This window comes from Bos indicus, chromosome 2, assembly GCF_029378745.1.
Source record: "Bos indicus isolate NIAB-ARS_2022 breed Sahiwal x Tharparkar chromosome 2, NIAB-ARS_B.indTharparkar_mat_pri_1.0, whole genome shotgun sequence".
Lineage (NCBI taxonomy): Eukaryota > Metazoa > Chordata > Mammalia > Artiodactyla > Bovidae > Bos > Bos indicus.
This window is the reverse complement of record NC_091761.1, coordinates 122,900,662-122,922,333: the sequence shown is the minus strand read 5'-3', so window position 1 is coordinate 122,922,333 and position 21,672 is coordinate 122,900,662.

Here is a 21,672-nt window from a genome sequence, read left to right as displayed (position 1 = left end):
CTTTAAAACCTATAAAACATCCATCACCCACCCTCTCTGCACCAGATCCACCTGCCTTAGTTCCTCTAGCTATACAATGGGTCTGTAAAACAGTAACTGAGAAGTTAGAAAATCCATGTAAAGCCTCCGGCACATGGTGCCCAAGAAATAGTAGCTCAGTAAAGGACCACAGCTGCCCAGACCCAAACCTCCAGAGACTTCATTCCCGTGAACAGAGTGACCCCTGCCTAGGCTAACACACCTGATGCCAGTCAGGCTCCTGTGACCGATCCTCCCAGCCAGGAGGCAGCCAGCTCCGAAGAAGGGGTGAAGCACCTCGTTTGGTGGGACTCCCCTGAGCTGCTCCTGTCTCCTCCTGTATTAATTGTATTTGTAACTGGAATAGATGGGGCAATTGGGTCTCTTTCTCTCCATCCCCCCCCCCCCCACAGAGCATCGGTCCAGGAGGCAATCAGGTAATTAAAAGAAGAGAAATGCTAAAACAATATGCGGCTATAGACCACCGATATTCCCTCCCTTGTAAATCCATTAATGAACTGTAATTGCAAAGACAAATCCCTTATTGAAAGCTGGTAACCAATTCACTGTGGGGCTAAGAGACGCCCCACTCATCCAAGAGCTGAGGATGGAAAGAAAAATTTTTAATTAATTTAGTCCTGTTTACCTATACATAAATAAAAACCAAAAAAATATTGGATGCAGAGCAATTTGCCATCTGCCGGTAGACAGTGGCTGCCCCGAGGAGATGCCGGTTTTCCTTTATTCTGGGACTTGTTTATAACCTTCTGTTAATCAAACCTGAATCTGAGAGAACGTGGGAATTACATGGAGAGGGTGGATGGAATGAGGCCCTGGAGCAGACGTGGGGAGAATCGGGATGACTTCACAGCAGGAGTTTAAGTTTGAAAGACCTCAAGATGCCCAGCCCCACCTTCCTCCGTGCCTGACAAGACGGTCCTTTTACACTCGGCCCCTCTCAGGGAAGAACGTGGTACCCAGGAGGGCAGCCGTGTGGGTGAGGCTGTGCCACGCAGGGATCCAGGGTAGGCTGGTGTCCTAGAAGCCGGGTAAGATGGGGGCCTGTAGGCAAGTGGCTTATGGAGGGGGGAGCGGGCTCCGCTGACGTCTCACACCCACAGGTCTGGCCTCTTGGACCTGTGTCACGTCATCATTAGTTGCGGGTTTGTTCCCAGTGGGAGTATTACATTCTAAGCATCTCCAGCTAGTCAGTGGTCAGCAGAGGGCCAGGCTCTGAAAGGAGCCCAACTGTGAACTATTAGCAGCCAACCCCCATAGCAACTGGAGGAGAGATGTGCTGACCCAGTGATGGCCATCTGGGTGGGGCCAAAATTCCACCGCTGTCCTCTCTGACTCTACCCATGGTGCGCATCGGATGGTTCTGCTTGTCCAGCATCTGGGCTTGACCTTGGTAACAGCCATCCGTCTTCCTTTTCCTCCGGGAAGCAATGCTTAGCCTTGGTGGTCTTGGTAGGGGCCTGCAGGAGTCACTCCACCCCCAGATAGAGGGGTGGACTGAGTCACAGTTCTGGCCAATCAGAATCTCAGATGCTCCTCACAGAATGAGGGACTTGTGGAAGACCCAATCAGAGCCAAGGAGACTGAATTACAGGAATGTCCACTGGGGTTGGTAGAGTGTCAGTGTCGGAGCTCTGGGGCCATCTTGAGAAGACCTGCCTGGACCTGAGGCTGTAGTAGAGACCAGAGTTAAGAGTAGAGAGAGAGAGACCTGAGCCCAGCCCCCTCCCCCAGCACCTTCAATCACCAGATCCCATCAACTCCCTTCTTGAGCTTAAGCTGGTTTGTGTGGAGTTTCCGTCACTTGCAGTTGAGACCCCTAACTCACCCTGTTCTGACCCATGGTGCCTGTGATCCAGTGTTCCCTGCTGTTTCTCTGTTTCTCATGCCAGCTGCATCTTACAGTCTCCTCGGTGCCATGGGGTTCCTGGGGCAGAGCAGCCCCCTCCTTCCCCTCCACTCCCGCAAAGGGCTGAGTCCTGGGCATAGGCACCCACACCCCCACGTTTGTTGAGTTCAGTCACTCAGTCGTGTCCGGCTCTTTGCAGCTCCATGGACTGTAGTACCCCAGGCCTCCCTGTCCATCACCAATTCCCGGAGTCTACTCAAACGCATGTCCATTGAGTCTGTGATACCATCCAGCCATCTCATCCTCTGTCCTCCCCTTCTCCTCCTGCCTTCAATCTTTCCCAGTATCAGGGTGTCTTCCAATGAGTCAGTTCTTTACATCAGGTGGCCAAAGTACTGGAGTTTCAGCTTCAGCATCAGTCCTTCCAATGAATATTCAGCATGTTTGTTGCTGTTAAGGAAAATCCTGAGCCCCACAGGCCCCTAGACCCCCGACCCTGCCCAGCTCAGGCCAGCTTAGCCTCTGAGCTAAGGCTCCCCCAGGCTTTTTCCCCAAGGGCTTCTCCTGGACCCTGCCTGGGCTCTGATCAGTTCCTCTGTCAAGACCCTCTCACCTTTCTCCATCACGCCTTCCTCACCCTCCCCTGACCCCAGGCCTTACTCCCTTCCTGGCCCCCGCCGACCTCTTCCATAGAGTCCCATCTTGTCCCTCTGGCCTTAGGACTGGCCTAGTCCAGTTCCAAGCTGGATGTTGCCCCACGGTCAGGATCTCCACTGAACCCTGGAAGAGGGTGGGGAAGAGAGGTGCTGCTTGGAGCCTAGGGCTTGGGATTCAGGCTCGGGCCACTGGGCCTGGCACACAGGCAACTCAGGAATCAGACTCCTGCACTTTTCAAGGCTAGTTTATTCCGCAAGTGAGTTGTTCCACACATGGAAAGGGATCCCACTTCCATGGCCACCTTCCCGCTGGGGGCTCCTGCTGGAAGGGCAGCAGGCGTCCGTCTCCTCCTCTTATTGAGAACTGCATGCAGACTGGAGGGGATTCTGCCTGCCAGCTAGTCTGCCTCCCTCTTTCCCCCATCCCATCCCCTCTCTCTCTCCAAGGCTGTTCCAGCGCATTAAATGATGAGGCAGCCTCATTACTGAAGCCTCTGGCTCATTATCAGGCAGCTGGAGGGGATGGGGACCAACCAAGGAGAGACTAGACGGGGTGGGGAAGGGGAGCAGCAGAGCCTAGGCAAAGATAACCATCTGCATGCCCTTTCTGCTGAGTTCCGTGTATTCTGATCCTTTCACAGACATCCTGGGCTTTTTTTTTTTTTTTTTGATCACTGACAATCTCATTTGATCTGCACCACCTGTGTCTCTGTGCTGTTATTACAATGGGCCCTGTTTCTGGCTGCAGCTGAAGGCTCAAAGAGGGGAGATGACTTCCTCAAGGTCACACAGCTGCAGGTGGCAAGCATGGCCCCCATACCAGCAGCCCACATGGATGGAGCTCCTCCCGTGTGCCCAGCTGTTAGCCATAGTACAGGTGGCATGCTGACAACCCTACCAGGGAGGCAGCATTATCGGCTCATTTTACAGACAAAGAAACTGAGGCACAGAGAGGTCAAGGCATTTGCTCAAAGTCACACAGCTCCATCTTTCTTACCCTCAGACCACACTCCTTCTACGCTGAGATGGAACCGGTGAACTCTGGAAAAACCCGAGCTGTGGTCGTACAGACACTGAGCTCACTCTCCCCTCACCCCAAGAGCTGTGGGGTCAGTATGCAACTGAGGGCAGAGTTGATGGTATGGGAAAAATAGGCTTCTGGCCATTAGAAACAGGCCCATGAGACCGAGGCCCAGCTTAGGCTAAATTCTAGTCTTGGGTCTGTCCTTGTTTGCTGTGTGGCCTGGGGAAATCATGTTCCCTCTCTGGGCCCTCATTTTAAAGGTATCTAGCACTTGGGGACTGGGTAGATGCCCTCTGAGTCTGCCATCCTGCCAGGGCTCTGACTGTGCTCCCGGTGGGGGAAGGGCAGGGGCTGGCCTCTCGCCGCTCTCCTGTCCCTGGTGGACACCCTGTCGTGCATGATCCTTCCTCCCATCTCCACAGCCCTACCCCAGCCTCACTCTAGCTGGAGAGGAACTGAATTAGGGACTCACTGGCACCTGCTGTATACTGGGCGCTGAGGACCCCTCGCCCCCATTTGATGCTCGCATCCCCTGGAGAGGGAGGAGTTAATAATCCTCATTTCACAGATGAGGAAGCCAAGATTCAGAGAGGTTGAGTGGTCCAAGGACCTAGCTAGGAAATGGCAAGGCTGGAATCTGAACCCAGGTATCTGCCTCCAAAGCCGGCTTTCCTTTGCCGTGGGTTTCCTTTCCCTTGCAGTGCCTGGCGGGATCAAGGACCAGTCCCTGCCTTCATTTTGCTGGAGGCCATGAGCTTCCTCAAGTGGGAGGAAGCCAATGGGCAAGTCACTCAGAACAGTTGTGTGCAGGGGAGGGGAGGGCAAGATGTCTGAGCACGAATGTGCCAGTCTGGGCACTCCCACACCGTGATCCCAGGGGACACTAAAGGGTCTCATCGCCCCTCTGGGTCATGGCCAAGGCCATTTCTTGAGGGTCCCCGTGTCCCAGCATCCTGCCTGTACCTCACACAGGCAGAAGTCATTTGATCTTCAAGGAGCCTCCTGGAGGGGGCGAATTAACCATATCTTCCACCTCTGGAAACTGAGGTCAGATGAGACGACTGGTTCACAGCACACAGCGAGTACCTCGGGGGCTGAGATCCTCCATGGGACCCCCTGCTGCAGGCACAGGTCAGGGGTGACTGTCTGTGTGTGTAGGCAGAACCCTGGAGGTCGCAAGCAACCCTCCAGGAAGGAAGCAAGTTGCCCTGGTGTCCTTGATGGTCCCTGACTCCCTCACACCTTTCCCTCCACCTTTCTGAGCCTCAGTTTCCTTATCTCTATCATGCAGTCATCCTGACTACCTCATCAGGTGGCTGTGGAGTCCAGATTGCCCAGATTAAGATGCTTTCTGTTCACAGCATCTGAATGCAACTGACAGATGAAGTCACCAGGAGCGGGAGGTTTCCCTGTGCTAGAGGAAGGGTGACACCCAACAAATATTGTTGGAATGAACCAGGGGCTAGCGTGGAGGCCATTCAGATGCCCGCCGACTCTGCCGAAGTAGACAATCTCATCCTTTTGCATATAGGTCACGAGCGCTGGGTTTGTGGTCAGAGTCTCAGATTCAGATCCAGCTCTCTGAGCCACCACAGACAAGTCACTGGACCTCCCGGCACCTCCTGTCCTCTTGACCCTGAGGCAGCCCCTTGTGTCTCAAGCCACTCCTGCTGGTTGACATCTCCTGACATCACACCTCCGTCCGCGTCCAGGAAGGTCCTCACCCGGGTCCCGCTCTGGGTCTCCAGCCACGTGTGCATGTGCATGTGGGGGTAGACACACAGCAGCTCTCTCCACGGTGCATCCAGCTCCCAGGGCACCTCCAGCCCTTCTCCAGCTGGGGCCAGAGCCTCAGACCCACCATTCCCTGGGTACCTCTCCTGAGCTCAGTTCTTCACATAAAAACCACACAGCAACTTAAGAAGGGGTCCTGTGATAGCCCCACTTTACTGATGAGGAAACTGAGGCTCAGGGAGGTTAAGGACTTATCAGAGGTCACAGGACATGCAGAGACGGGGTTGCAGCCCAGGCCCCCCTCTAACTCCATGGCTTGCTGATGCCGCTCTGTTTTGTGCTTCCGGAATCTGACCCTGCAAGCCTTCCAGAACATTCCCCTGCACCCGTGCTCATCCACTCCTTGCAGAGCAGGCTCAGGTGATCCTGGGCCAGCCCAGAGGATGGTGGTCTCTCACCTCCCCCCTGGACTCTCTTCCTGTATCAACATCACCCACTGTCACACCGTCTTTTCCAGCAACCACACCCCCATCAATTCACGTGGAACCTCCAGCTTGGCTTTTCCAAGAGCTCCTGACAAGGCAGCTCGCCCTCCCCCTCTACTTCGTAGCTAATTTTGAACCTAAACGCATAACTTTTCCTAATGTCCATATTACACAGCATCTGCTTGATCTCAACCTGAGGTCAGTGGGAGGCCATGGTGAGAGATGTCCCTCCTGGCTCTGTCTGCGGATCTGGTTGGTTGGTGTTTGAAGTTCTTCTGTCAAGTAGAGCAGGAGGCCTGGGCGGGAACAGAGCCCTGTGGTTCAATGCTGCAGACTGCCTCCTAGGCCAGGATCCACGGGGGATGGGTCCTCCTGGGCTCCAGGGTCCAGCCAGCCTGACGGGCTGTCCTCTGTCCGAGGCCCTCTGTCTGTCGTCCCTGTGGTTGCTGGTGTCTGACCTGTCCCCCCGCCCCCATCTCCTTCCCCACCTCTCTCCTTGCCATTATTCCTTTATCCTCCTCCTCCTCTGTCAATCCTCTCGCCCCCACCATCTCCCTCTTCACCTCCCTTCCTCCTCCACATTCTCTCTAATGTTGATGGCCAAGGTCACAGCCACAAGGACTTCTCACCTGCACACAGAGGGCCCTTTGGCTCTGCTCTGGGCCACAGTGAGGGCGATGCCCAGACCTGCAGGTGGGCTGGGAGCAGGAAGGAATGGAGGAAATCCGGGAGACCTCAGCTGCATGACGAGCAGGGGATCAGGGGCTGAGAGGGATGGCTCTGCTGTCGCACACCCTGGGCTTGCCTCTCAGATCCCCTTAGCTGTGTGACCTGGGGCAAGTCACTTACCCTCTCTGGGCGTCTGCTTCCTCCTCTGTAAAATGGGTTAGAAATCATAAAGCTGCTGAGAAAATTCAATGAGATGGTGCAAGTAAATCCCTTGGTGCCCAGCCTGGCTCTAGGAAGAGTGTGGGCTATTCTAGTTGGCATCATTTTTATGTATTGGGCCCCATGCCAGGAGCTTCTCACATATTACTTCATTAAATCTCATTTTTTATGATGCAATTTTCGATACATACAACAGTATCTGTATTACACACCTTTCTATCTGCCTGTCCATCTAGCTATACATGTTATGAATCATTAGTGTATGGTAAACACCAGTGAACCACAGTTCAAGATTTAAAACGTTACCAAGAGCATGGAAATCTGCACCATCCCCACTTCCACATCCCCCGCACCCCGCAAGAGGTCACCACTATCCTGCATTTTTGTTTTTCATTTCTGTGCTTTTATAAGAAATTACATAGGAGCTCTTTGATGACCTAGAGGAGTGGGATGGTAGAGGCATAAGAGGGGAGATTCAAAAAAGAGGGAATCCCTGATAGCTCAGTTGGTTAAAAAAAAATCCTCGTGCAACCCAGGAGACCCCGGTTCGATTCCTGGGTTGGGAAGATCCCCTGGAGAAGGGAAAGACCACCCACTCCAGTATTCTTGCCTGGAGAATTTCATGAACTGTATGGTCCATGGGGTTGCAAAGAGTCAGACATGACTGAGCGACTTCCACTTCACTTCTTATGTATCCACAGAGACAATTTACTTTGTTGTCCAGCAGAAACTAGCACAACATTTTATAGCAATTATACTCCAATTAAAAAAATTAAAATTGTGCAAACCAAAAAAAATAGATAACACAGATGATTTTTATGACTTTGGGTAGAAAAGGAGGTAGTAACTAAAACACAAAACATGCCAAGCATAAAGGAAATGATGGATACATTCAATTCAGTTAAAATAAGTTTCTGTTCATCTAATCTCATTAACAAAAAACTGGAAAAATTAGCCATAGCATAGGACCAGCCATTATAACACATATGCAGTCCATGATTCTAACCTAAATATAAAAGCCTAAAAAGACTAAGAAAATGATAAAATCTAATAGAAAATTAGGTTAAAAACATGAATAGACACTTCAAGAAGAAACTTGAAGAGCTAATGATCTTTTGTAAATATGAGAAATCTCATTACTAGTCAGAGAAATGTAAATTATGGGACACTGAGGATTCCCACCTTACACCTGCCAGTCTGGCAGAAGCCAAGTTGCCATCTAGACGGAGAGTGATGAGAAGTCGCCAGACCACTGCTGGGAGCGGAAATGATACGGGCTCTTTGAAAATCAATTTGGCGCCCTCTCGTAAAGTGGAACATGCACAAACCTTCTAATTCAGCAGCTCGACCTGGAGAACATGCCCCAGAGAATCTCCTGTACGTGTGTGCTGGGGACTTGAACAAGAGTGCTCACAGCAGCTGCATCTGTAATAACAAAAACCTAGAAACAACCCAATCGATATTTCCGAGTAAGCAAAAGAATCTTTCCAGGCCCTTCCAACTCCAAGACAGACATGTCTGAGATCCCACACCGCGCCTCATGACAAGTGAGGGGTGTTCAATCTGCTCCCCCTCCCAGGCAATCGACAGGCTCCCAGCAGACATCACTCAGATCAGCCCCCAGCTGGCCCCTCTCTGGGGCGTTCAGTGTGGTCTGAGAATCAGGGCCTCCTGGCTCCTGCGCCAACAGGACCCACGTGGCTGGGGTCAGCTTTCAAGGACCCCAGGAGGAGGCAGGGCTGCCCCAGAGGCTTCTCTCTCTGCTGACCCATTCCCAGCAAGGCTAAGGGGGCCTCAGCATGACCCTCCCAGGTTCAGGGCTCAAAGGACCCTCCAGGAGCCTCCTTTCCAGCCCCGCAGCAGACTCTGATGCCCCCAGGCAGGTATACACCTCCTCCACCACCCCACCCCTCACACTCATAATTCTCTACCGCCCCCTGCCCCCGCCACACACACACACCACCATCACCACCACCTCTTTCCCCACCACCATGCTTCCTCTCCTCCCTCTTCAGTGCCTGGGGGCTGTTCCTGCCCCCCACCCCAGCTTTAGCTCATATCAGGAAGCCTCTGGCAGACAGCCTTTGGAGTTCTTCATTTTGGGGGGCCACCTTGGTCCTCCACCTGCACCTCCAAAGAGCCAGGCCAACCACCTGCTGTGCTCGCAGCAGAGTAAAGGAAGCAGAGCCTCCTGGGCTGAGGATGGGAAGAACTTCTCAATGGGGCCAGGTTCTGGGCAGACTCCAGCTCAATCACCCCAAGAAAAGCTCCCCTGACTCCAGACATCACATCCCAGGTCCCAAAGCCCTCTCTTCATTCTGGGCCTCACCAGTCAAAACCCTGAATCGGTCATGCTAACCCAAGCCCTGCTGGGCCTGATCCTGGAGACAGCCCTTCCTGAACTCCACCCCCCAGACCCTCAACTCAGGCTGAGGATAATACCTAAGAGGAAGCACTGGCTGTGATGCTCCTGGGGGACAGACCACCTCACAGGCCAAGTTAGAGAGAACAGAGAGGACACCCAGCAGAGTCCCCAGACCTTCCCAGATGCAGGTACTCAGGGGGGCCTTTATCTTGAGATCTGTGAGGACCACAAACCTGCCTCCTACCCGCTGGAGCCTGGATCCCAGCTGAGCTCTTTTGGGGGCAGAGTGGCAGGCTCAGTCTTTGGTGTCAGGCAGACAGAGCACCACCAGCTTGGAGACTCTGGGCAGGTCAGCTGCCCTCTCACATTGCCGTCTTTAAGATGGGGACGATTCCTTTAGGATCAGAGAGGTAATGATTAAAGTGTCTGTGTGGAGCCAGGTGTGCTGAAAGTGAAAATGAAGTCACTCAGTCACGTCCGACTCCTTGTGACCCCATGGACTGCCCATCAGGCTCCTCCATCCATGGAATTTTCCAGGCAAAAGTACTGGAGTGGGTTGCCATTTCCTTCTCTAGGGGATCTTCCTGACCCAGGGATGGAACCTGGGTCTCCTGCATAAAAGGGCTCTGTTTACAAACATGAGGCAGAGACAGGACACCCTCCCACTGGGTTGATGTCCAGCAGCAGAGCCCACCTCCCCACTCATTCTCACCCCAGGGAGCAGAGCTGGAGGAGGAGGGGCTGATTGGTAGGGACCTGCTGTCTCTGACTTGCCTGTGTTCCTGGGTAAGACACTTCCTGCTTCTGAGCATCAGTTTCCACATCTGAAATGGGTTTGGTGAGGCTCTTCAGGTTCTATGATGTTCTGATTCTGTTCACACTGGCTGACTCTCTGCCTCGTGTCTCCTTTGGCCAAAGGATACAACTTCTAAACCATCTCATGAGCCTACATCACTTAACCCGAGTTAAGAATTTATTCAACTGTCAGAACCCACTGGCCAGGCCACAGGCTACCCCGCCCCCATCTGGCTGACCTCCAAGCCTCCCTTGACGGCTCACGCCTGAGTCACAGACACGGGCCAGGCAAGAGTGTGGGGAGGGTCTGGTCAGATCTGTCCCCACGTAGGAAACCTCTGAGTGTGCAGGTCGTCCTGGTGGTGCTGAGTGTGCCCTGGGCTGTACCCTAGGTGTGTTGGACAGGGTGATGGGGGCCATGGCCTCTGCAGAGAAGTCGCAGGAAACTGGAAAGAGGGGGAGGGGGCACAGCACGTGTCCCACCCAGTCAGGGTACCCTTCCTGCTCGGGAAGCAAATCCTTGTCCCAGCTCCGCAGAGTTCAGTGTCTGGGCCCAGGCCTGGGGGTGCCTCTCTGCCAGTCAACACCAGCTGCACCCAGAGCCGCCACCTGTCAGCCAGGAGAGTGGGCACCGTGGGGCTCCATGCACATGGGCGGACCTGGGCACGTCCCCGCTGCCTCCTCTGCTCACTGACGTCCCCTCCCAGGCCGCCCTATCAGGGATGTGTTCCCAGTGGGACCCTCACTGGGAAGAGGGTGGGGGTGGGCAACTGACAGTGATGGAGCCCTTGGCAGGGCCGGCAAGTTGGCACTATAAAGCGACACTCCCAACAGCCCTGGGACAGGGAGACGATGACACAGAGTAGGGGAGGGAGGCTCAGAGAGGGTGAGCAGTCTGCCTCTGTCGCACAGCTAGAGGCGGCAGAGCCAGGATTCAAACCCAGGTCTACTCTTACCCACTGCTCCACACAGCCACGTGACCACTAGGCCACCCAGACCTCACCGGTGACATAACCTACTTTGCAGATGGTGAGTTTGCCAGCACTTCCACATGTACGATCTCCTTCATTGCCCATGGCATCATCTGGAGTTGGGGAGTATCATCTCAGTCCCAGAGAGAGGAGGGGACTCACCCTAAGTCATTCAATTCAGTTCAGCCACTCAGTCATGTCTGACTCTTTGTGACCCCATGGACTGCAGCACACCAGGCCTCCCTGTCCATCACCAACTCCCAGAGCTTACTCAAACTCATGTCCATCGAGTCAGTGATGCCATCCAACCATCTCATCCTCTGTTCTCCCCTTCTCCTCCCGCCTTCAATCTTTCCCAGTATCAGGGTCTTTTCCAGTGACTCGTTTCTTCATATCAGGTGGCCAAAGTACTGGAGTTTCAGCTTCAGCATCAGTCCTTCCAGTGAATATTCATGACTGATTTCCTTTGGGATGGACTGGCTGGATCTCCTTGCAGTCCAAGGGACTCTCAAGAGTCTTCTCCAACACCACAGTTCAAAAGCATCAATTCTTCAGCGCTCAGCTTTCTTTATAGTTCAACTCTCACATCCATACCTGACTACTGGAAAAACCACAGCTTTGATTAGACAGACCTGGCTGTAAATGGCAGAGTTGAGATTTGAGCCAGGTCTGCGGGACCCCAACACCACAGCCGGGATGATGAGGGTTCATCCTCGGCCAGCCCGGCCTCCCTCTGCTCTGTCAAACCCCAGGTCCCCCTGTTAACCCCACCGCTTCCCACCAGCCCATGATTCCAGTGAGCCCTCTGCGCAGGGCCCTCTTCAGCTCTGGGAGAGCCTACTGAATGTCCACTACAGTTCCTGCCAGTCCATGAAAGGTGGGGGTAGGTAATCAGGGTGGGGAGTAGAGGAAGGGACCCTCAGCATCATTTAAGTGTTAGCTTTGCTTCAGATTTCAGATGACTGGGTCTGAGAGGACGAGAAAGGACTTTGGATGTCAGAACCAGGGTAGAAGGAAGATCCCCACAGGCTAGAGCTGCTGAGGGAGACTCAGAGGGAGGGACTCCATATGTAAATATGAGTTTAGCATGCAGTGTGAAGTTCTGAGCTGAGATGAGAAAAACAAATCACTGGCTCAGCTACAGAGGAGGGAGACAGGCTTTGATGGGCGCTGACAGGGAGCTCAGTATGAACCCATGAGATGACATGTCTCTTATGTCACCTGTCTCTTCATTCCTCGCCCACCCCCAGTCCAGTCTGGTCCCAACCAAGGCTCTTCTGATGAGATGGAAAGTCTCCAAACCTGGCTACCCTAATAAGAACAATAATAATATTAGTAATAATGAAAATAATTTTATCAACAGATAAAATTATCTTTCCTTCTGAACATTTACTGAATGCTTACTCTGCACTATGGACTCACATAATCTCTATCTTCGTAAGAAGCTTGCAAGGTTGGTATTATTGGCACCATTTTATACAAGAGGAAACTGAAGCTTAGAAAAGCTAAAATAATACAGAGCTAAATGACAGAGCTGAGATTTGAACTTCAATCTTTCTAATTCCAAAATGAATACTTCTGTGCATATCTTCTCTCTTTTAGACCATGTTAATAGAGGTATGGAAGGAAAGCTATGACAAACCTAGACAGCATATTAAAAAGCAGAGACACCACTTTGCAGACAAAGATCCATCTAGTCAAAGCTATGGTTTTTCCAGTAATCATGTACAGATGTGAGAGTTGGGCCATACAGAAGGCTGAGTGCTGAAGAATTGATGTTTTTAAATTGTGGTGCTGAATAAGACTCTTGAGAGTCCCTTGGATTGCAAGGAGATCGAATCAGTCAATCCTACAGGAAATCAACCCTGAATACTCATTGGAAGGACTGATGCTGAAGCTGAAGCTCCAGTGCTTTGGCCACGGGGTGCAGAGAGCTGACTCGTTGGAAAAGACCCTGATGCTAAGAAAGATTGAGGGCAGGAGGAGAAGGGGACAGCAGAGGACGAGATGGTTAGATAGCATCACTGACTCAATGGACATGAATTTGAGCAAATTCCAGGAGATAGAGAAGGACAAGGAATCCTGGCATTCTGCAGTTCATGGGGGTCACAAAAAATCGGACAAAACTTAGTGACTGAACAATAGAACTATAGAGTCTAGCAAAAGGGAGGTGAGAGTCCTGTTTAGCTGGAGACTCAAACTCTTCTGCCATTTTGAAGAGAAAATGTAGAAACTCACTGAACCTTGTCTCAAAGAAGGGTCTCCAGCTTGAAAAGGGCATAAGAACCAGGCCACATGGATTTATTCATTCTCTCAAAAGTTTAATAAGGATCCTATTATGTCCTGGGCCTTATTCTAGACCCTGGAGATAGAGGGGTGAAGAAAATTGACAACATCATTGCTCTTATGTGGTTTGCATTCCAGTGGGGAAGAGAGTTATTAAATAAGCATGAGTCAGAAAGTGATACATTCTATGAAGGAAAATGGTAAATGGAAAGGAACTAGGGATGAGAGAGCTGTATTAGAAAGGGTTGTCAGGGAAGGCTTCTCTGAGCAGGTGACAGTTGAGCAAAAATCTGAATAAAGGGAAGGAGTAAAGCTTGCCAATGAGAGTCAAAAGAATGCTCTGGTCCCAGGAAGCAGCTGATGCAAAGGCCCTGAGGCAGAAATGAGCATGATATGCTCAAGGAGCAACAGAGAGGCCAGTGTGGCTGGAGCAGAGCAGGGTAGGAGATGAAATGTGAGGAATCAGCAGGAGACAAGTAATTTAGGGTCTATAGGCCACAGGAGACTTTGGATTTTACTTTTTATTTTTGGCCCTGCCATGCAGCATGTGGGATCTTAGTTCTCTGATAAGGGATTGAACCCATGCCTCTTGCATTGGAAGCAGTAAGTATTAATGACTGGACCACCAGGGAAGTTTGGGTTTTATTTTTAAAGTTGAGAGAATTCATTACAAGGTTTTGAATATGAGAGTGACATAATCTGATTATCCTAAAAAGATCGCTTGGCTTTTAAGTGGAGAAGAGGAATAGAAAGCGAGAGTGGAAGCTGGGAGACCACGGAGGAGCCGGGCTTATACAAGTTCAGGTAGACCAGGGGGCCAGAGAAGGGGCACTCACTGAGGAGTTATGAAGGAGGCAGGTGCTTATCCTAAAAAAGAAGAGGGGAGGGTAAGTATGAAAGCTGCCCTCAAACATCAGAATGGTTGTCACATGAACCAAAGGTCAGACCCTTTTTTGCTCAGCAGCAAAGGTGAGATCCAGGACCAACAGGTGAGGGCACAGGAAAGCTACATTCCCTTTGATGAGCGATGCTGACTCAAGATGGACCATCCTTCCTGCTGGGGACTGGAACCTCACTACCACTGAAGGTGCACAGCAGAGGTCAGGTTTCAGGGCTGCAAGCTGTAGAGGACAGAGACTAGCCTTTGTAATCAGACAGACCTGGATCCAATCATCTCTTTGTTATTATCTGCTCTGCCTGAAGCACTTCACCTTTCTAAACTTGGTTTCTTCATCTCTAAATTCCTAGCTAATTGGATTGTCATGAACATTTAGTGCAATCAAGTATGTTAAATATCTAGTATCTTGACTGACATGAAGCGGTACTCAGTAAATGTCAGTGATGCTGATGTTGCTGATAACGATGACAGTGATGATGATAATGATGATGACGATGATGGTGATGTTGATGAGATAGTGATGATGTGATAATGGCGATGTGGTGACATCACCATGGTGATGATGTAATAATGGGGATGAGGATGACTGTGACGACAGGTATAGTGATAACGATTGTTTTGGTGATAAAAAAGAGGAAGATAACAGTGACAATGATGCTATTGGGTGCGTTGGTGACTGTTGTTGAAGAAGGCATTTAAGCATCAGTGAAGGGAATGGACTAGAAGACTAATAAGGTCTCTTTCCATTCCTAAAATGTCAGGAGAAAAATCTCTACAAGGTTTCTCATGACTGTCAGGTAGGGCAATGTCTGTCTGTTGACATCACTGCACCCTTTACTGACTTTCTGAGAATTAATTAGCCCAGAAAGAGCAGTAGAAAGAGCACCAGGCTCAGCTTCTGGACCAGGGAGTCCTGACCAGTTTGTGCTTGACCCTGTGCCTCTCACATTCTGGGCAGCTCTGGGAACAGCCAGAGAGAAGGCTGAAGGTGTACGTGGGCATGGGGTGCGTACGGGGAAGAGCAAAGACTCTCTCCCCTTTTGACATTTCCTACTTATCCACTTTGTAATCATCCAGCCCGGGTTGTGTTCAGAGATGCTTGGAGTCATGAAAAACCTTAGATGCTCTGGTCCAACCACTCCTTCCCATTAACTGATGAGAAACAACCCCAAAAGGGAGGATGACTTTCTTAGGGTCACAAGCAAAGTCCAGATCTCCTGACCTACAGTTTCACCCTACTTCACCAAACTTTATCTATTGACTCTACAGTCTCATAAGTAATCTGCATCAACCCTCCTGACCCCATTGTCCTGACAAAATCCCTTCTTGCTATGTAGGACTGATGCACATTTACAGGTACATAGTCCAGTGCCCAAGGCCAGCTCCATCCCACTAAGTATCATTTTACACGTATGATTTATATTTACAGATTTCACTGCTCAGCTCGTCTTAGCCTGGGCCTGTTTTCCTTTCTCCCAAAGAAGTTGCTATTTTCTTAATGATTTCATTAAGATTTCTATGGATTACCTAGAGTTCTGCCATATCTCTGCCATCCTTGACTGTCCCCCAGTGTATCTTTCAGGAATTGCATTCACCTGCCAGTAACAAGGATCTGAACAACAGCAGCTTAAACAAATGGAGGATTAATACTTTTCTCTTGTTTGTTACAATGTGGGGCATAGAAATTCCCACTGTGTTTTGTTAGCTCCACATACTTTCTCAGTGTTGCAATCTCCTTTGTCTTCTTTGTCTCTGCTTTAGCAGTACATGACCTCATATATAAATATTGCCTATTCATTATATGGTGGCTGCTGAAGCTCCAGAAATTACTGTAGCATTCCAGATAGTAAGACAAAGGAAGAGAGGGGGCCAAGGAGCAAATAGAGTTTTCTCCTGCTGCTAAGCTCCCATCAAACACCTTTCCCGGAAATCACACTTTACACTTCCATTCATGTTCCATTAGCCATCCTCATCTGAAAGAGGAGGGGTGGTTGTGTTGTTGTTTACTCACTAAGTCTTAGCAAACTCTTTTGCAACCTCATGGACTATAGCCCACCAGACTCCTCTGTCCATGGGATTTTCCATGCAAAATACTGGAGTTGGGTGCCATTCCCTTCTCCAGAAGATCTTCCCAACCTAGGAACAAACTAATGTCTCCCTCACTGACATGTGGATTCTTTTACTTCTGAACCTTACCAGGGAAACCCAAAAGGGGAAGAATGAGACCTAGTAAACATAGCTTTTAAACCAGAGACCTATCCATTCCCAGCAGAACTGATATTCTGCTCCTGAAGAAGAGGAAACAGGATCTGAGTGACAACCTGCAGCCTGGGTCCCACCCAGAAGCCAGAAGATTCAAATAAGAACTCAGAGATGCCAAGATTAGAACCCTGGCCCCAGAACTGAATAGAAAATGTTTCCTTGTGGAAAAGGGAGTTGTAAATATCCTTGCTTACCTACTTCCATTTTAAAACAAATTAAAAGAAATATTTTAGCAATGGATACAGCTGAAAATTTTCAAGCATGAAAAAATTAAGAAATTAAAAACCTTCTATAATGCCCCATGCAGAGATAGCATCTGTCGGCACTTTTGCATACATCCTTCATGGTTTTATTTTTCCTTTGCTTATATTATCAAAATTAGGAGTTTACTTTATGTCCAGTTTTATTTGCTGCCTCTATTTCCTGCCTTTATTTTTATAAGCATTTTCCCAGCATGAATTACTTTTTGAAGATCTCATTTTTAATAGCCATACCATAGTCCAGTACATGGGCTGTGCCACAAATGATATAGCTAATTCCCCATCAGGAGGCAGTTAGATGGTTTCCATCTAAATTTGGCTGTTATGAATGATGTTGTGATGACTGGTCCCACACATAGACCTTTGTCTCCATCTCTGATTATTTTCTTATGACAGGTTGCTAGTATCTCTAAGTCAGAGGGTATGGACATTTTTAAGGCTCTGGATAGGTATTGTGAAGTTGCCATCATGGAAAGCTGGCCTGAGTTACACTCCCTACAAGGGGTCTGAACACATCCTCAGATGGGTTTCTGAGACCTCCACCTGCCTGCTTTCAGCATTGCCCCCCAGATTCTCCTGCCTCAGCTTCCTCTTTCTGTCTCCTTCAGAAAATAACAAGAAAAGTTTACTATCTGAAATATTTGTGTATTTATCTTCAGTGGTAAAGAATCCACCTGCCAATGCCAGAGATTCAAGAGAAGTGGGTTCGATCCCTGGTTTGGGAAGATCCTCTAGAGAAGGAAATGGCAACCCACTCAAGTATTCTTGCCTAGAAAATTCCGTGGCCAGAGGAACCCAGCAGGCGGGCTACAGTCCATGGGGTCCCAAAGAGTCAGACACGACTCTGAGCAACTGAGCACACAAGCATGGTAAAATATCAGTATACTTACCCTAATTCCATTAAGTTCAATTCGCAGCAAATTATGAATTTAGCATGAAGTTGGAGCTGCTTTGCTGGTTGGAGCTGAGATAGAGTTTGGTGGTTAACAGTTAACCGAGAGGAGCCAGAGATAACCTCACAACTGGGTAAACAGCTTCAGGTCCGTCCTTAGGAAGGTGTTATTCCCAGGTGGGAGCATCACCTGCACCAGTGCTCCAGCCAGGAGTCCCAGGGCATGGGAGAGGGAGGGAAGAGGATAGAGGCTGTCTGGTTTACTGGATACACCAGGGTCAGTTCCTGGGGTGTCTGCAGAGCTGGAACTCTCCCTGTTGGCTGCTGGGCAGGTGCGCCTGGGGCATGAGTCATACCAGATCCAACCCCTGATGCAGGGGTAAGGATTTAGGTTCTTTTTCCAAAGCCAAGAGGAGCAGTTGCAGGGATTTAAGCAGGGGTTACCTGTCGTAGTTCTTCAGTCACTAAGTTGTGCCTAGCTCTTTGTGACCCCATGAACTGCAGCATGCCAGGGTTCCCTATCCTTCACTGTCTCCCAGAGTTTCCTCAAACTCATGTCCACTGAGTCAATGATGCCATCCAAGCATCTCATCTTCTGTCACCCCTTTCTCCTCCTATCCTAAACCTTTCTCAGCATCAGATTCTTTTCCAAAGAATCAGCAAGTATTGGAGCTTCAGCTTCAGCCTTAGTCCTTCCAATGAATATTAAGTTGATTTCCTTTAGGATTGATTGGTTGGATCTCCTTGCTGTCTGAGGGACTCTTAATAGTCTTCTCCAGCCAAGTTACCTGTTGGGAGGCCCTCTAACAGCCATAGGGGATGGATGAGAGGGACATGACTGATAGCAGAGGAATGGGGAAGGCTAAGGTGGTCCTCCGGGGAGAGATGATGGCCGTGGCAGAAGCTTTGGATACCCCGCCCCGTGTCCCCTGGACCAGCTCTGGGCTCACATGCACTTGTGCTGGGTGGTTCCAAGTGCAATGATCGCTCCCCACTCAGGCCCTGCTTCCCTCTGCCTCTCCAGCTAGGGGTTCTCCAGTGTCCTGGGGGCTTCACCAACCATGGACAGGGCAGCCCGAAAATGGGCAGCCAGAGGATAAACAACCCAGGCACACCTCTCAACCAGGGAAGGATGGGAGTGAGTAGATAAATACCCAGCTTCCCGCCGAGGGACAGATGGAGACACATCCTTATACCTCCTCAGAGGGTCCCCAGCGGGGCTGAGCCCCCAGTGTGACCCACTCTGTGATTCAGCCTTCAGGGCTTTCCTCCCTCCCGCCCCATCCCCTCTTCACTGTGCTTCCTGGGATCAGCTCCCACTTAAACCACTTGCTCTTTTGGAGGAACCCAACTCAGCCCTGATCACTCTGGAGCAGCAGGAGAGATGGAGAGAATAGAGGATCTGGGAGGCACTCAGGGAAGGTGGAGCTGTGATGGGCAGAAGGAGGGGTGAGAAGGGGGGAGAGGTGGGCATGAACTAGGTGGGTTAGCAAGTAAACGGTGCCCCTTTCCCTAATTTGCATGTATGTGAACAGGAACTTTGCATGCATCCAGCTGACACCCCATGAAGACACTCTATTTCCACTACCCCAATAATGTCGCTTGTGCTCAACTGTAAACCAATCCCCACCCCACCCTAGCCCCTTTCTGCCAAGGAGGTTATTCTGCATGCCCTAGAACTTCATATGAATAGAGTCCCGCAGAAGGCCTCTAGGGTCTTTTACTCAACATAATGTTTTTGAGATTGATCTGTGTCTGTGTTGATCAGCAAGTTATTCTTGTTTATTGTTCAGTGTTAAATCCATTGTACGGATACAAAACAATTTGTTTATCCATTAAACCTGTTGATTTATTCCAGTTTAGACCTACTACGGATAAAGTTGTTATTAAGATACTTATATAGTCTATTTACAGACCAAAGTTTTCATTACTTAAAAAGGTCTTTAAAAGTGGAATTTCTAGGACATACAGCAGGCATATATTTTGCATGATAATAAACTGACAAGCTGTTTTCATTCTAGTGACAGGATTATTTTGCATTCCCACCAGAAGTGTGTACCGATTCCATTTGCTCCATATTCTTCACCAACACTTGATGTTGTCAGTCTTTTTCATTTTATCCATATGGCAGATCCCTGATAACTAACGATGCTGAGCATTTTCCATGTGTGTTTTGGCCCTTGGTGTGTCTTCTAATATGAAGTGTATGTTTAAGTTTTTTGACCATGTTTGTGGAGTTTTTCTTTTCATGACTGATTTGTGAAACTTCTTTACAAATTCCAAATATAAGTCTCTTGTCAGACATAGGTATTGGGATTATTTTTCCCAGTCTATGGCTTGCTTTTTTTTATTCTTAACGATATGTTTTGAAGGCCAAAGGTTCTTATGCTAATGAACTTCAATTTATCATTCCTATGGCTATTATAGATAGTGCCTTTTTGTGTCTTAAGAAATCTTGGTCTACACCCAAGATCACAAAGATATTTTCCTAAGATTTTCTCTTGTTTTTTTTTTTTTTTTACTTATATTTGTTATCTCAAATTCATTTCTGTATAAGGTGTAAGTTAAGGATCTAGGTTAATTGTTTTTCCATCTAGACACAGGTTTGTTACAGCACCGTTTGTTAAAAAATTGGCTCTTTCTCCCATTGAAATATCTCTCAGGCCTAGATAACGAATATGTGTGGGTTTATTTTGTGTCTCTATGCTACTTCATTGATCCATTTCTATTCTTGCTTTTTCTTGATTATTATCTTCATGGTTTTGAAATCGGATGTTATATGTCCTTCAAATTATTTTTAAAGATCATTTTGGCTAGTCTAGTTTTATTGCATTTGTGCACAGTTTTAGAAACATTTCATTGATTTCTATATAAAAAAAATACCCACAACAAACCTTCATGTGTGTGTGTGTGTGTGTTAGATCTAAGGTTCAATTTGAGGGTAATTGACATCTTAACAGTATTATTTTCTAATTCATGAGCATGATATGTCTTTCTATTTGTCTTTCTTAATTTTCCTGTGAAATAATTTATAGCCCTCAGTGTAGAGGTCTTGTCCATTTAAAAAAAATCCTTAAATGGTGTGTGTTTCATGCTGTCAAATCAAACAGTACTGCATTTTAACTTTTTAGTATGGAGCCGGATTCAGCAAACTCTTTCTGAAAAAGACCAGAGCATAAGAATTTTGGATGTTGCCAATCATGTACTTTCTGTCACAACTGCTTAATTCTGGCGTGGTAGCATGTTGGTCGCCATAAACGATATGTAAGTAAATGAGCTTTGGCTGCATTCCAAACAAACTTTTGTTTATAGAGACTGAAATTTGACTTGTATAATTTTATGAGTCACAAAACATTTTTATTTTTTGAATGGTTTTCACTATTTAAGAAAAAAAAAACTTTTAAAGCCTTCTTAACTCACAGGCTCAAGAATTAAAAACAAGACAAGCGGCAGGACAGACCTGGCTCACAGGTCACAGCTTGCCAACCTCTGACATGGAGACAACAGTTGATTTTGGTACTTTTGCACGTACAACTTGTTAAATTCACTTACAGTTTTATGATTTTCCTTATAGTTGCATCTTGCTCTTTGTCTAATTCACTAGCGGTTTTTGTAGATTCCTTAGGATTTTCTATAAAACATGTGTGTCACCTGTAAGTAATAAGAGTTTCAATTTATCCTTTCCACACTTCAAGCCTTTTATTTATTTTTTTGATTTATTGAACTGATTAGAATCTCCAATACAAGGTTGCACTGAACTGATGATAATATACGTCATGACTTGTTCCCGGTGGGGGAATACACTCAGCCTTTCACCTCACTATGTGATGTCAGCTGTAGATCTTGCATAGAGGCCCTTTATGAAACTACAGGAGGGCTTCCCTGGTGACTCAGTGGTAAAGAATTCGCCTGCCAATGCAGGAGACACGGATTCAATCCCTGATCTGGGAAGATCCCACATGCCCCAGAGCAACTAAGTCCGTGAACCACAACTACGAAGCCTGTGCTCTCGAGTCCACATACAATTGCTGAAGCCCACGCACCCTAGAGCCTGTGGTTCACGAGAGAAGCCCCCACAGTGAGAAGCCTGCACACGGCAACTAGAGAGCAACCCCCACTCACCACAACTACAGAAAGCCTGCATTCAGCAAGGAAGACCCCGCGCAAGCGAAAATAAATAAATAAAGTAAAAACCACAGGAATTTCCTGCTATCTCTAGTTGGTTGAGAGTTTTTGTTATGAATGAGTGTTGATTCTTTTCAGATAGTTTC